The sequence below is a fragment of the Terrapene carolina genome, unplaced genomic scaffold, assembly GCF_002925995.2.
Source record: "Terrapene carolina triunguis isolate 2854851 unplaced genomic scaffold, T_m_triunguis-2.0 Scaffold21, whole genome shotgun sequence".
Lineage (NCBI taxonomy): Eukaryota > Metazoa > Chordata > Testudines > Emydidae > Terrapene > Terrapene triunguis.
The window spans coordinates 8848776-8864725 of record NW_020664372.1 but is presented as its reverse complement, the minus strand read 5'-3'; positions in this window follow the sequence as shown (position 1 = coordinate 8864725).

The following is a 15950-nucleotide window of genomic DNA, read 5'->3' as shown; positions in this document are numbered from 1 at the left end:
TAGAAGAAGGAAATAAGAAAACACACTAACATTTGGTAACAATTTAATGCGTTACTTCACTGACACTCCTTTATTCTATTTTACTTGCTAGCCAATATCCCATATCTTTGGAAGAAAGCATAACGATTAAAGAGAGCCAAAACAACCTATGTAAAAAAAGTGAAATAAATGCAGACAAAAAACAAAGTCAAATTCCACTATAACTTGTGGTCCATGAAGCATTTGCGTTCGAGAAATTTCACCATAATGTACACTGCACTTGTCAGTATGTGGAACTCTAGATCTCTGGCTTAACTGGAGATTTGGACCTTATTTGTTGTTTAAAACACTGGCAACTGTACATAGGTCCCAGCATAAGCAACTGTGCTTCATTTCTCCCAAACAAAGGAGGAAGGCGCCAGCCTGAAGAATTAATATAACAAGTTTGGAAGGCATCCCAAAGAATCACTTCGCTGACCTTCCCAACAGTCTAAGGTTACTTCTGCCTATATAATTTTCTGTGCTTACAGTGTAAGAATACTGTCTCTTTAAGGTTATAATTCAGCTGTAAACTGAGATCCCTAGACTTGTGCAGTGTTGAACATGCTAGTCATACAGTGTGAAACAGAACAATCTGCTAATAAAATATTGTAGGACCCTTTCCTTTGTGTGTGCGTTGATTTACATCTCACAAGACAAAAGCGTCAAGATTTCTTTTTTAAACAGCTGAAGCAGACTATTTCCATCTCAAATGGAAATACTAGAAAAGTAATTTTATGTGTACCAGACCTATATCAAAATAAACCACTGCACCACTAAGAAAAGAGATCCCTATTGTTACCATCTATAAACCATCTATTGTGGTTCTCTTTGTTGTTTGGGGTCTCATCCTTCTATATTATTTACAATATCAAAAGGAATAGCTGCATTAATAACCAGGAGATAAATGTTTCTTTCTATTGTGATTAAGAAAATATATGTGAACCAAATTTAAATAATGTTTAGCCCATCTGCAGAGTGGAGGTACAATCCACAAGGAATGTGGAATGAGTTTGATCCGATTTATGCTCCCATTACTTCACTAACTGTATGGAACGAATCAAAAGGGTAACATTTACTTAGAAAAAAACATTTTGCACAAAATCCACAAAAATCTGAGTTTTGTTTTAATTTAGAAAAAAAAGTTAAAGGTGAAAGCATGCTTTATTGCAATACAGCTAACTCCCCGAAACAATATTGCAGTTGTGTAACTAAAGTAATGTTTATAAAAAACAAACATTAACTTGTCTGAAAGTGAACATTTAACAGATCCAGCCTGTTCCCTATAGCCACATAATCCTTAAATACTCAGTCACTCACCCAAACTTAATTTGCCCTCTTAAGTCTGCATGCATTTCCTTTTCTTCTTTCTGCTCAGTGCCTTTCTCTCAGCATTCCATTGATTCCATTTTTATAACTCTGCTTTACTGAACCTGTAGTTAATCCCTTCTCTGCCTGTCTTAATGGATAAGTATCATGAACTGGATTTTTGTTTGATGTCCCTTTACTTCCACACAAAAACATTTTATTAAAAGTCACTTTTGGGCAAGGACAACAAAGTATATTTGGCGTTCCTAGACCAAGCCATTATGAAGATGTCTCAAAGGAGTTACACCATTTTAAAATTAAATTTCAGGTACATTTTCTCAACATCAGAGGCCTGATTTTCTGTTGCCCTGCACCATGTGCAGTCATGTACAGCAGAGCAAAGAGTGTGTAAACACTACCAAATCAGCATGAGAATGACTTTACACCAACCTTGCACTGCTGTAAGTTAGAGCACAAGGTTCATTGTAATGGAGAATCTGGACCCCCTAACTTTGAAATTCCTCTGATTCTTACCAGGTTTTGCCACAGAACACTACCCTGGGATGATGCACATGATGAAACATTTCAGAAATAATTGTTTCTTTCTGGGGAAATTTGTGGTTGGGGAAGGGGGAATTGGGCTTATTAAGAAGCAAAGCAGCCTGATTCTGTAACAGCCATTGCTGCTTCCTATATGGTAGATATTTAGATTCTCTTATTTTAAAATAAAAACCTCTCATACTTAACTATTTTACAAATAACATCCTTCCAAAAGGAGGGAGAAAAGAACTGATCATCAGCTAAGTGATGCCCCACATCATGGGCTTGGGTTTAAGTGAACCTACTTCTGAACAGTGAACGGAACTGAATATTGTATTTAAAAATCTATCAATTGCATTTTTTGATGAATACATATTCACAGTCTCTTCACCCAGATGTATAAGCTGGGTAAATAATGGGAGAAAAGTTGATTTTTAAAAATCACACAAAATTCATTAAATAAGTTAATTAATATTATTCAAGCAGCTCTAATCACGTTATTTTTTTCCAGTCTGAGGCATTCAAGTGTATTCCCTGTCATTGGCATGTTTCATAATTCTAAAAATGACTCCAGACGAGTCACTGGTAACATTTTCCATCTGGGTGTTTTAAAGCTCAAAAGTAGTTAGGATAAAATATATATAACAATTGAAAAGATTTAGCATTGTATACTTCTATGTTTTTTTAACTGAAAATAAGAAACTATGAAATAACTGAAATGTAAATTTTTCTATTGTCACAAAAACAGTGTATAAATAAAAACTAATATATAGCCCATTCTGCCTTGCCTACAAGAGGTGCTAAGTGGAAAGAAAACTAATGAAAACTAATGAATACAGACAAGCCACTTCAGCATTTGACATTTCATAGTCAAGCAGAACAGATATGCTAATGAAGAGCACAGACAAGAGTGTTTGATGCAATTAAAGAGTTGATTTTAGGAGAGGTGCTATTTTAAATAGCTGGTAGCATAGTTGAGTACAACTTTGTTATGTTCAATCTGTTAAAAACAAGTCAAAAGAAACTTTGCATCAGCTGTCTGATAAGCCTCTTTGCTCACTTAAGATGGATTATGAAGGACACTCTAAATCTTTACAATAAAAAAAAGCAGTGTCCAATCATCTGTTTTATTTCACCTAGACCTTATAAGGATTACTAACTTTGGGATGGGAGTGTCATGCACTTTTAGTTTGACAGCATGACTCAGAGTTTAAGGCCAGAAGAGGCCATCGTGATAATCTGCCCGACCTCCTGCACATTGCAGGCCACAGAACCTCACCCACCCACTCCTGCAATAGGTCCATAATCTCTGGCTGATTTAAGGCATGTCTACACTTCAGACGTAAGTCGACTTCTGTTAGGTTGACTTACAGCAACCACAGTGATTACTGCAGTGGCTGATGTCCACACTACCCCCGTTCTGTTGGTGGTGTGAATCCTCACCAGGAGTGCTTTCTCCAACTGAAGAGAGGAAGGGTGTGTTTGGGGGGTGGCTGAGATCCAGGCCTCTCAGCTCTGTGCAGCTCCCTGCCAGGAGGTCAGCTGCCCCCTGGGGTCTCAGCTCCCGCCACCCTGAGTGGGGAGATGGAAGCAGCTGCCTGGACTTCTCGTCTCCCCGACTTTCTCTAAGAGCCCTGAAATTGACAAGACAGCCAGCAGCTGATGTAAGTAATTGTGTCTACATAGATACTGTGTCACCCTAACTACACCGACATAAGCCTTATGCCTCTTGTGGAGTTGTCAGTGTAGTAGGGCACATTGGTGGAATAAGGCTGTAATGTGCACACTGACATAATTAGGCTGACATAAGCTCCCTTACGTCGACCTAACTCTGTAGCTTAGACCAGGCCTTACTGAAGTCCTCAAGTATTCATTTAAAAAGACTTCAGGTTACAGAGAATCTACCATTTACTCTAGTTAAAGCCCACAAGTGGCCCATGTTCCAAGCTGCAGAGGAAGGCAAAGAGCCTTCAGGGTCACTGCCAGTCTGACCTGGGATAAACTTCCTTTCCAACCCCAAATATGACAATCAGTTAGACTGGAGCATATGAGTAAGACTCACCAGCCATACACCTGGGAAAAAATTATTTGTAATAACTCAGAACCTTTCCCCATCTAGTATCCCATATCCATCAGTTTGAGACATTTACTATTAGATGCTGATGGGCCATATGCCATTGTTGGCAACCTCATCATTTCACCCCCTCAAATTTACTAAGCTCAGACTTGAAACAAGTTGGGGCAAAAAACCCCTCACTATTTCCTTTGGAAAGTTGTTCCATAACTTCATTCCTCTGATGGTTAGAAACCTTTGTCTAATTTCAATCCTAAACTTGTTGATGGCCAGTTTATAGACATTTGTTCTTGTGTCAACTGTCAGACTGTCTGGAGTGGATCAAGAACATGAGTACCAACCTCAGGGCAGACAGTTAAGAAGCAGGGCACAAACCCCAAGTTGGCTGGGCGTTCTATATTTAGATTCCACCAATCAAGTGTGACTTCCTCAAGCACTATAACAGCCAACTATAGAGTCAGAAAGTCCCATTGGGTACCACCCAGGCAAGCTTTCTTTTTTGATAGATGGTCCCTTCCACCAAAAAAGTTCACAACAATATTTAGGTTACTCCCAGTCCCAGAGAACCAGTCAATTGCACTTTTGATCATATACCAAAGACAATGCCTGTAGCCAATCCTATAACAAGTTAAATATTTATTAACTAAGAAAAAGGAAATTTACAAGGTTAAAACAAGTAAACAAACACAAATGAGTTACAGTCTTATGTTCCTAGCAGTAATAGAAGCTGCTGAAACATGCAAGCTCTATATGTCCTCTAGGGCTAACCCAGGCTAAGCAGCTGTGGATCCCTTGCGTATGCTCTCCCAAAGGCCAGCATAGATATGCAGTTTCTTCCTGTCAGGGACTTTTATTCCCTTCCCCCAGTTCAAGATGATGGGACAAGTCGTGTTACATATCTCCTCTTCATAAGTGTGTGCGGAGCACTTAAAGACTTTTGTCCTCTGATGTTCCATAATGGTTTGTCTGATGTTTATAGGCCTTCTTTTGTTGGGCAGAAGTGAACACCTCCTGTGGTAAAGAAGTATTTCACACTTGGTAATGCTTCTCTCATGACTGTGGGTGTCTACAATTTCAGAGTAAACACTTAAATATTACCTTATAACATGGGATACAGATATCTTAATGAGATTACTGCATGCAAAATTTACAAGCATTTCATAATGTCTAAACATTAAACACATTTTCATAAACTTAATACCCATTTTAACAATAGTAACAAAAATGAGCCAGACTGGTTTCCAGCTATGCTTTTGTCAGTGTTCAGTTGAGGTCTAAGGGCCTTGGCATGAGTTGGCACCTGGTCTGCCAGCATCACACCAACATTGGGACTTAAATAACACCTCATTCCCTAGTATTTATTTATCTATCTGATCTATTTATAGAGATCAATCAAATCTCCCCTCTGCCTTTGTTTAGTTAGCTAAATAGGCCAACTTCCTGAAATCTCTTCTCACGAGGTAGGTTCTCCATTCCTCCAATTATTCGAGTAACCCTTCTGTGCACCTGTTTCAGTTTGAATTCATCTTTCTTAAAGATGGGAGACCAGATTGTACACAGAATTCCAGATGAAGCCTCACCAGTACCTTGTACAAATGATAATGCTTGCCTATCTCTACTGGGAATACCTTACCTAATGCATTTTAGGACTGAAATAGCCTTTTTCACAGCCACATCCCATTGGTGAAAAAGGTCTCTCTCCTCCTCTGTCACTTCCAACTGGTAAATCCTCGACTTATAGTAAATATTTGTGTTATTAGTCCCCAAGTGCATGACCTTGTACTATTACATTTCATCCCATTTCTATTTCTCCAGTTTAAGGTCATCCAAATCTTCTATAATATTCAAGTCTTCCTCCATATTGGCAATACCTCCCACCTCTGTGTCACTTGCAAATTTTATGGGCTCTTTCCCACTTTTTGTGGGAAGGCCATTAATGAGACTGTTAATAAGACTGGTTCCAAGAACGATCCCTGTGGAACTCCACAAGTAACATCCCACCAGCCTAACAGTTTGCCTTTCAGTATGATCCATTGTAATCAACTTTTTAACCAGTTTCTTATCCAACTTTCAATTCTTGTATCAATCCCCATCTTCTCCAATTTAATTAATATTTTCACAAGGTGGAAGTGTACCAGAATGACAAAGATGAACGTTCCTTTTGTGGATCACAGAGAGACATTACATCTAACTATCATTACTTACATTCATGCACTTGTGGTATATCAGAAGAAAGAAAAAAAACAAAAAAAAAAACCTTGAAAGTGATCTGTCAGGCCCAATGCTTTTAATCTTCACACATGCTTTTTAGGATAAAGACTGTCTTAACTCAAGCACCAAAGTTGATGTAATGAGGCAAAATATTAACTATGTGCCAAAACATTATTGTTGATCTTCATATGCAGTTGCAGAGTTCACCTATGTTATTAGTATTATGATCTTTTCTATCTGCAGGTTTAGACTTGAGCTTTGGAAATTCCCATTTATATAAAAGTTAATGATTAAGATATTTGCGTCTGGAAGAGGTGTTGAGGTTGAACATTTGTGACTAGGGAAAATGGGGTGAATTATGTAAAACTCCTGCTACTCTTGCTTCCTTCACTTTATCTTAACTCATTGCTGAAGCACAGACCAGAATTCTGTCTTTTCAGAAAGCATTAAAATATCAAATCCAGGGCTACTATATTTAAGTCCCATTAACAGCTCTCATGCACCTTCTGAGCAAGTACCACATAATTATTTGATATGCAAACATTTATATTTAATACAAAGAAAACAAATACTTTGAACAGTGCTTGAAATATTCTTAAAGAACTTATTACCTAGTAGCTTTTGTTTAAAATGTCTACCAATCTGTTCTGCTATACAGACTTTCACAAACCCCGCTGCTTATACAATGAAAGTTAGTGGAACAGAAATACTATTTGTAATATCTATATAACTGACTTATCGCTAACACTTATTTTTGCTCACACTTGCACACACACACCCCTACTCATTCTCTCTCTTCCAGCTTTCTTTGGTAGTATTATACATTTGTATTTCAGTAGCTAAGAGCCCCAGTTAAGTACCAGGACCCCATTACGCTAAGAATTGTATAGACTCAGAACAAAAAGATGGTCCCTCTCCCAAAAAGTTTGAAATCTAGTTTATCCATCTTTATTGTTGCCTGAAGTTCAATATATGTCACCTCTTTTCTTTAAAGATTGCATAATAGCAGCAATATGTCTAGCCATATCCAAACACTTCAGCCATGTCAGCAAGCAGAAAGGTTGGTCAGTGGATTCTTGTGAGCAGCACTCAGTTCTTTGTTAATCGTTGACTTCCTCTCCAGAAATGTATAGCCTAAATTACAACAGGCTTTCAGACATTAGGACATGGAATATTTAACCCTCTGAATTTCTACAGGAACCTCATTGTATAGGGCTTTTGTCTTTTCTGTATAAGCCCAACTGAGTCAAATAAAGGATTTGCATTTCACCCAACTCAACCTTGGTTCATTCTCTTATTAACTGAGATAGAATCCCAATTCAAAATAGTTAGCCACTAACTAAATGTGAGTTCCACATGTTCCATAGCTTCTAAGTTTGTAAAAGCTCTCTCCTGGTCCTTCCTCTTGGTCCAGAAGACACACAACAGTGGATCATACCTATTATAAATGCTTCACTGCTAGGTAAAGGCTATAACAGACCTCACTTTTAGACAAAAAGGTTATATTTTTTGAGACCCAGGACTTGCATCATTGCTATTCAATTAAGTCCACTGAAAACTTCCAGTGCTTATATATAACATTCTTCTACCCCTACCAGAGGGCTGATTGGCTCATGTCTTAGAACAATGCAGTGCCTGCTCATAGGGGGGAAAGACAGCAGCATCAGCTATCTCTGATAACTTCAAGTAAGCCAATGAAAATGCTCAGTAACTGCCATATCCCTCTTCTGCATTTAGCTGGGCACTTCTAGCTGAATCTCTTTCTCTGTTCCTGGCATGTGTGTAAAAATTGAGATAACAGCAAACCCTATCCTCCACCTCACTATGATTTTCCCTTTCTTTAGACCAGGGGTTCTCAAATTGGGGTTCACGACCCCAGAGGCAATTGTGAGGTTATTACTGAGGTGTTGTGAGCTGTCAGTCAAGTGTGGGGCTGACAGCTTGAGACCTTCAGAGTTGGGCAGCTGGACTGTCGGAGAGCAGTGGCCACTGAGTAGGCACCCAGCTCTGAAGGCAATGCTGCCCCCAGCAGTAGTGCAGAAGTAAGGGTGGCATCATATGGTGGAGGGGAGGTTGTCACTTTTGGGGGGAGGATCATCACAGCCTGAAATATTTTCAAAGTGGGTCCCAGCAAAAAAACTTTGATAACCCCTGCTTTAGACTTTAAACTAAAATGTTTTAATGGAAAAATAGGTGAGCGGAACATTAAAACATACAAACCCCTACAGACACTGATTTTTTTTTGTTACAATTTGATTTTGCACACAATCTTATTGTATTATCTTTAGTATAGGGGAACCTGCAGCAATGTTAATGGCAGGCAAAACAATTTGAAATACAGTGTGCACAACTATAATTTTTACATCATTCTTTTGGTTTGAGAAAAACATCAAGCACTCTTATTCCTTTAATCAAAAAGAAAATGTAGTTCTATCAAAAAAAAGTCAAGTTTGCTGGGCAGATTTTGTTCTTTTATAGACACATGCTGCTTTTTTTTTGTTCATGACTCTGTTACCCTCTTGCTGTTTGTGATCTTTTGTGGAAGTGGAAGAGAAGAACATTATATTTTCTTCAAATTAATGATGCATGGAGTCAGCCACTCAGAATACTTGAAACACCCACAGATCAGTTACTCAGGGAAACATAATACCATCTGAATATATATTATATTATATTATATTATATTATATTATATTATATTATATTATATTATATTATATGTTAAAATGGAGTTCTCCAGTGCAGTCATTTGTCTAGAATCTTTACATATATATATATACACATATAGCTAGATAGATAAATGACTGCACTGGAGAACTCCATTTTAACCTCCAACTAAATTAGGGACCCTTTTACTAGAAATATTTAAACCTTCATTAAAGCAGAATTTTATCCTTAAGTTATTTTTTCAGAGATAAGACAAATGTTCACAATTCTTCTACGCAAATATCTTAATATGAAAGTAGAGAAACAGGTAGCAGATTATGTTCTTATCAGAAAGAAGTCATCTTTTAAGAGTTATTTGGTTTCATGACCCACTTATGAGATTAAGATGATGACTAGGTAGTAAAAATAATTTAGAACCGTCAAAGGAGTCACAAATCATTTGACTCAGTGTTGTAGTTCAGTGGCATTAATTCCTGAATAGTCACATAATTACAGCGTTTCATAGATTATAAAGTCAGAAAGGATCATTCTGAACATCTAGTCTGACCTCCTGTCTAACATGTCATGCAAATTCCCTAAATTAATTTCTGTTTGAACTAGAGCATGTATTTGAGAAAAAAAATCCAATCTTGATTTAAAAGTGACTAATAATGGAGAATCCATCAGAACCTGGGTAAATTGTTCTAGTGGTTAATTACCCTTTCTGTTAAATGTGTATGCCTTATTTCTAGACTGAATTTCCATAGCTTTAACTTTCAGCCATTGGATCTTGTTATACCTTTGTATGTTAGACTGAAAAATCCATCTATCATCAAATTTCCGTTATCCCTAGTAGGTACTTATAGAGTATGATCAAGTCACTCTTTAATCTTCTCTTGATTTAATTGAGCAGATTGAGCTCCGTTAGTCTGTCACTATATGACATGTCTTCCAGTCCTTTATTTGTTCTTGTGGTTATTCTCTGAACCCTCTCTAATTTGTCAACTCTTATAATTTTATCATGAGTCTTGCAACATGACCTGAAAATTGAAAAGGAATCCTACAAAAAGTGGAAACATGGACAAATTGCTAAGGATGAGTATAAAAGAGAAGGACAAGCATGTAAGTATAAAATCAGAAAGCCTAAGGCACAAAAACAGTTGCAACTAGCAAGGAACCTAAAGTATTTATAGAAACTCTTCTTGACTTTTAAGAGCAAAAGAAATACAAAGGAAAGTATATGTCCACTACTTAGAGCTAATAATGAACATCAAGAAGACTGAAGGGTTTAATACCTATTAAAATGAACGCTGAAACAAAATGGTTAGTTGTGCAAGATAGTTAATTAATATTTACAATAAGAGAGAAGGAATGGAAGTCAAAATAAAGAAAAAAACAGTCTAAATAAAGAATATGTTGATGAATTGAATACATCTAAGTTATCAGGCCTGATGAAATTCACCCTAGGATACTGAAAAAGGATGGAGACCTATCGTATAGCTCCTTCCTCCTGACAGACCCAGCTTTGCTCTTGCTGAGTCAGCTTATTCCATGGGTTAATTCTGTCTGAGCTTTCTCAGGGGATCCAGGGAAGTGGTTTACATGAGGTTTAGTTGTTTAATTTAAGCCTTCTTAACAAGCAAAATCAAAACCTTACAAAAACTTCCCTCAAAAGTCTGTTCAGGCTAAGTAGTCCATTCTATAAGTCTGTCCCTCATGCCAGTAACTCCAGTAACCAAATTTCCTGGCTCTTACCTCACAGCCTCAGCCATAAAGGACTCTACACAGTCTCACTTGTGTCCATTTGGTTTCTGGAGCAATTCCTCTGTTCAGTAACTCCAGGAGTAGTCCATTTTTCAGAACTGGTTCTAGCCTCTCCACTTTCTAGAAGGCGTTACAGTTCCCTCCTCCATTTCCCAACCTCCTTTATAGTGGTCAGCTAATTAAGTTCCAGCTGTTTCTCAGGTGCAGCAGGTGAAGCTAACCAGCCAGCTAGGGAGCAGCTTCTGACCCCAGAAGAATGGTGTGTGTGTGTGTGTGGTACCTTATAGGTACCTTATACCTTCACAGGTACTAACAGAGCTAGATGAAGCATTCTCCAAAACTTTAGCGATGATCTTTGATAACACATGGAGGATGGTGAGGTCCCAGAGGACTGGAGAAGGGAAAACATAGTACCTATATTTAAAAAGGGAAACAAAGAAGACCAGGGAATGATAGACAACTCAGCCTAACTTTGATACCTGGAAAGGTACTAGAACAAATTATTAAACAATCAATTTATAAGGACCCAGATGAAAATAAGATTATAAGTAAAAGCCAAGATGGATTTGTCAAGAAGAAATCATGCCGAACCATCATGGGGGAAGCTGTAGCCAGGATATCTTGATTTTAGTAAGGCTTTTATCCCACATGAAGTTCTCAGAAGCAAACTAGGGAAACATGGTCTAAATAAAATTACTATAACGTTGGTGGTACAGTTCAGGGAAACTGCACCTGTCTTCCCCTTCTATGGTTCAGCAAGGCACCCACCCTTAGTTTACCTGCAATTGCATCTCTTGGTCAGAGACACACATTTCTTTCCCCCGCGAGAAGGGTATTTCCAGGCTACAGAGTTCCCTCCCTATTCTGTGAATTCCCCAGCAAGTCAGGTTGCCTAAGCAGGCCTGTTTTATTTATTTTTTTCTTCAGAGATGGTACAAAGTGCAGTTGTCACATTTAAGTTATCACACAGCTTTTTCTAAGCGAGCACATTTATTTGGAATGGAAAAATATTACAAAGAAACATTTAAAATAATAAAATAACCCACACATATGAAAATAAGCTCACCAGAGATCACCCTTGACTCCAACAAAGTCTGTGGCCAGTGAACAGTCCTTCAAATCCCACCAAAAGTTTTTTCTGTGGTCACAAATTTGTAACAGCTGTTAGCTTAGAGACACTTTACCTATAGTTTAAGACAATTATTTATTTTATTTAGTCATATAGAGCACAAGAGTACAGACCATACAAAACAATAACTGCTATACACATTCACTTGCCTTTGTTTCTTCATCACTCCAGGGCATTTTTGGGCCTGGTGTCATAGTTCCTGGCATTGTTTAGAGTCCTTCTGGCTGTCCCTGTGAGCTGCAACATGGAGCCTTCTTCCCCCAGGTCAGCTTGGTTCCTTTGCCCTTCACCAGTCTGACCCCTGGGAGTTCCTGAGGCCATCTAGGTCAGGAAATCAGGGATCGCCCCCTACCTGATACAGGCCCCTTTATGCTGGGTTGATTTTTCTCTCTCTTTTTGATTTAGAACCAAAATGGCTAAAAGCTCCAGAAAGATCAGCTCCTCACTCTTTATAAGTTTCCCCCACACACACAGCCTTTGGCAGGTGGCACCCTTACCAGCAACCCCCATGTAAGCACAACCCCCCGCCAGGTGACTTTATTACAAAGGCAACCTCTTCCCCGCTAAACCAGTTTCTCATGGTAGTAACTAGTCTATGGTCGAGAGCAATGACATTGCAATAGAGGACTATCCCAATTAAAGACCATCCACTATCACCCTTATGTTACCATGCCTTGGACTTTCAGTCCAATATGGAGACAACAGCACAAAAGAGACAACTAGCTTCTACATCCAAAATGGAGTTTGCAGCCACACTCTCTCTCTCTCTCTCCCTCTCTCTCTCTCTCTCTCTCTCTCTCTCACACACACACACGCACACACACACACACAGAATTCATAAATTGTACAGATAGTTTTACCAATCATCAGGAAAACAAGGTGGTCTGACATCCATGCCTTGCTCCTGGAGCTGGTAGTCTCACTTCTAGTTCTTTGGAAAAGATTCCAGGTGGTAGCTAAACCCCACATTGGTCCTCTGGAGGGGGACATGGTTAAATCTTGGGTATTGTAGGATGAAAAAAATCTCTAATAATGTGGGGTTGGCAGCAATGACTTATCAGACCAGTTACCTTCTCTCCCCAGTGCAAGACCTATCAAAGAACAGGTGGGAAGGTCAGGCAAGCAATATACAATTTACTTAAAATAATGTGTTATTTTAAAATGTTTTCTGAATAATTTCTGTGACTAATTCTTGGTCCATCAATTGAGGGTGAGCGGTTCATTGCAAGATTTTATTTTCAAATTTGAGTCACTCAATATACTTCTGTTCCCTGATTGAATATAATATAACTCACAGGATCAGTGCAAATATTCACATATATGAGTTTAAGATTCATTTCCATGAATAGTCTTCAAATTTTATTTAAAATTAGCTAGTCCCAAAAACTTTCTTGCCAAAGTCATGTGCTGGAACATTTGCAGAAAGAACATACAAGAGGCAAAAACAAAAGGAGAAGCAAATTCTATTTTGTTTTTAATTTGAGAAACTAATATGTTTATGCTTCTAGCTACTTAATTAAACAATACGCTGTATAATATGAGGTTTTCTATGCAATGAGAGCTTCAGCTCAATATTTAAATTTATTTAATTTCTTCAGGATCAAAGGATTATGTGTCACCTGAGGGTTGTTTTTTTTAAAGTGTTCAGCCTCATGGGAAACATCTTCTTTGGTCCGCAGACTAAAAGGAATTGCTGATGTTTTATTGCATGACTGCATCTTGTAGCTTTATATTGCTTTTGTAATCTGATCTTTAAGAGATTCCCAGAAAGGGAAATCTTTTCAGGTATTCTCCAGGGCTCCTCTACAGTAAGCATGTCAGGAATGCATGCTATTTACTTTGTATTAAGGATTACCAAACCAGAAAGAACAAAAAGTCAAAATGAAGCTCCTATGAAAGAGATATTGACCTCTATCTTTTTACAAGCAAACATAAAGACACTCAACTAAATGGACTAAGGGTACGTCTACACTACGAAATTAGGTTGAATTTATAGAAGCCGGTTTTATAGAAATCAGTTTTATATTGTCGATTGTGTGTGTCCCCACATAAAATGCTCTAAGTGCATTAAGTCGGCGGACTGCATCCACAGTACTGACGCTAGCGTCGACTTCCGGAGCGTTGCACTGTGGGTAGCTATCCCACAGTTCCCGCAGTCTCCGCCGCCCATTGGAATTCTGGGTTGAGATCCCAATGCCTGATGATGCAAAAACAGTGTCGCGGGGGGTTCTGGGTACATGTCATCAGGCCCCTCCCCCTCCGTCAGAGCAACGGCAGACAATTGATTCGCGCCTTTTTACCTGGGTTACCTGGGTTACCTGTGCAGACAACATACCATGGCAAGCATGGAGCACACTCAGCTCAGCTCAGCTCACCGTCACCATATGTCATCTGGGTGCCGGCAGACGTGGTACTGCATTGCTACACAGCAGCAGCTAATTGCCTTTTGGCAGTAGACGGTGCAGTATGACTGGTAGCCGTCATCGGCTATCTGGGTGCTGGCAGACGTGGGGCTGCATTGCTACACAGCAGCAGCTCCTTGCCTTTTGGCAGTGGATGGTGTATTACGACTGGTATCTGTCATCGTCATATTCCTCAGTGAGTTCAATCAGAGGCACCTGGGAAGACATGTTTTGTCTCCTGGCCTATTGAACCATCTTGACGATGATGGCTATCAGTCGTAGTACATCATTTTCTGCCAAGCACCCAGAAGATGCCGATGTCTATCAGTCATGCTGCACCGTCTGCTGCCAGCTTAAGATGTAAAAAATAGATGGACCAGATTTGTTCTGTATTCATTTGCTTCCCCCTCCCTCTGTGAAATCAACGGCCTGCTAAACCCAGGGTTTTGAGTTCAATCTTTGGGGGGGCCATTCTGTGTGACAGTTGTTTGTGTTTCTCCCTGATGCACAGCCACCTTTGTTGATTTTAATTCCCTGTACCTGTAAGCCATGTCGTCACTCGCCCCTCCCTCCCTCCGTCAGACAATAGTTTCGCGCCTTTTTTCAACCCAGACGCCATAGCACTGGGATAATGGAGCCCGCTCAGATCACCGTGGCAATTATGAGCACTATGAACACCACGCACATTGTCCTGGAGTATATGCAGAGCCAGAACATGCCAAAGCAAAACCAGACGAGGAGGCGATTGCAGCGATTGCAGCGCGGCGATGAGAGTGATGAGGAAATTGACATGGACATAGACCTCTCACAAAGTACAGGCCCCAGCAATGTGCAAATCATGGTGTTACTGGGGGAGGTTCATGGCGTGGAACGCTGATTCTGGGCCCGGGAAACAAGCACAGGCTGGTGGGACGGCATCGTGTTGCAGGTGTGGGACGATTCCCAGTGGCTGCAAAACTTCCACATGCGTAAGTGCACTTTCATGGAACTTTGTGACTTGCTTTCCCCTGCCCTGAAGCGCCAGAATACCAGGATGAGAGCAGCCCTCACAGTTGAGAAGCGAGTGGCGATAGCCCTGTGGAAGCTTGCAACGCCAGACACCTACCGGTCAGTCGGGAATCAATTTGGAGTGGGCAAATCTTCTGTGGGGGCTGCTGTGATCCAAGTAGCCAACACAATCAAAGACCTGCTGATATCAAGGGTAGTGACTCTGGGAAACATGCAGGTCATAGTGGATGGCTTTGCTGCAATGGGATTCCCAAACTGTGGTGGGGCGATAGAAGGAACCCATATCCCTATCTTGTCACCGTAGCACCAAGCCACCGAGTACATAAACCGCAAGGGGTACTTTTCAATGCTGCTGAAAGCCCTGGTGGATCACAAGGGACGTTTCACTAACATCAACGTGGGATGGCCGGGAAAGGTACATGATGCTCGCGTCTTCAGGAACTCTGGTCTGTTTCAAAAGCTGGAGGAAGGGACTTTCTTCCCGGACCAGAAAATAACCGTTGGGGATGTTGAAATGCCTATCGTTATCCTTGGGGACCCAGCCTACCCCTTAATGCCAGGAAGCCGTACACAGGCAGCCTGGACAGGAGTCAGGACCTGTTCAACTATAGGCTGAGCAAGTGCCGAATGGTGGTGGAATGTGCATTTGGACATTTAAAAGTGCACTGGCGCAGTTTACTGACTCGGACAGACCTCAGCGAAGCCAATATTCCAACTGTTATTGCTGCTTGCTGTGCGCTCCACAATATCTGTGAGAGTAAGGGGGAGACATTTATGGCGGGGTGGGAGGTTGAGGCAAATCGCCTGGCCACTGATTACGCACAGCCAGACACCAGGGCGGTTAGAAGAG